Consider the following 752-nt stretch of genomic DNA (forward strand, 5'->3'; position numbering starts at 1 on the left):
GCAAACACACACCATTTGAATGCAAATGGCCGTTAAACTGGGGGGGCAGGGCCCCTCAAATATTTTATTGGGGGGCGAAGGGACCTCAGCCCCTAGGAGTTGGCTCCTGTGCTTGGGGAGGAGGTGTGGGTTAGGGGGGAGCCCTGAAAGTCCAGTAAACAGAGGCCTAGTGGGCTGAATTTGGAGCCCTATCCTTGATTGACAGCAATATGAAACGATGGTCACATCCACACCATACATTTAAAGCATCTCTGGAACTGTTAAGGGTGATGGGAATTGTAGCTCTGTGAGGGGTAAGCTATGGTTTCCAGAAGTCTTTGAGGAAAGTTGTGTGCTTTAAATATTTGGGTTTGTAGTCAACAAAAACCTGCATGGTATAAACTCATTGAAAGTAATTAGCCTAAGTTAGTCTTGTTCATTAACTTCAATGGGTTTAATGTGAATAGGACTTGCGCAGGGGTCATGCTAATCTTCTCTGTATCGTTCCAATTTTAGTATATGTGCTGCCGAAGTCAAGCTTGCAAAAATATACCACTTGCCAGATAATAAGTGTTGGAAATGTAAAGAAACTGAGGGAACATTCTTTTTTATATATATATAAAATTTTTTATTGGTTTTACAATATTTTTAAAACAATACAAACATATAAAAAGACATACAAACGTGTATAATTTCATAACCTGTCTTTCTTTTTTTTATAAAATTTTTGAAACTGAGGGAACATTCTTTCACCTTTGGTGGACGTGCCCAAG

The 752-nt window shown here is 39.5% G+C and overlaps 1 pseudogene; it reads right to left on the bottom strand.

The window, feature by feature from the left end:
* Nucleotides 1–417: 417 nt before the first annotated feature.
* Nucleotides 418–518, bottom strand: LOC144325594 (U6 spliceosomal RNA; annotated as a pseudogene).
* Nucleotides 519–752: the final 234 nt, after the last annotated feature.

This window comes from Podarcis muralis, chromosome 14 (genome assembly GCF_964188315.1).
Source record: "Podarcis muralis chromosome 14, rPodMur119.hap1.1, whole genome shotgun sequence".
In the NCBI taxonomy this organism is placed as follows: Eukaryota; Metazoa; Chordata; class Lepidosauria; order Squamata; family Lacertidae; genus Podarcis; species Podarcis muralis.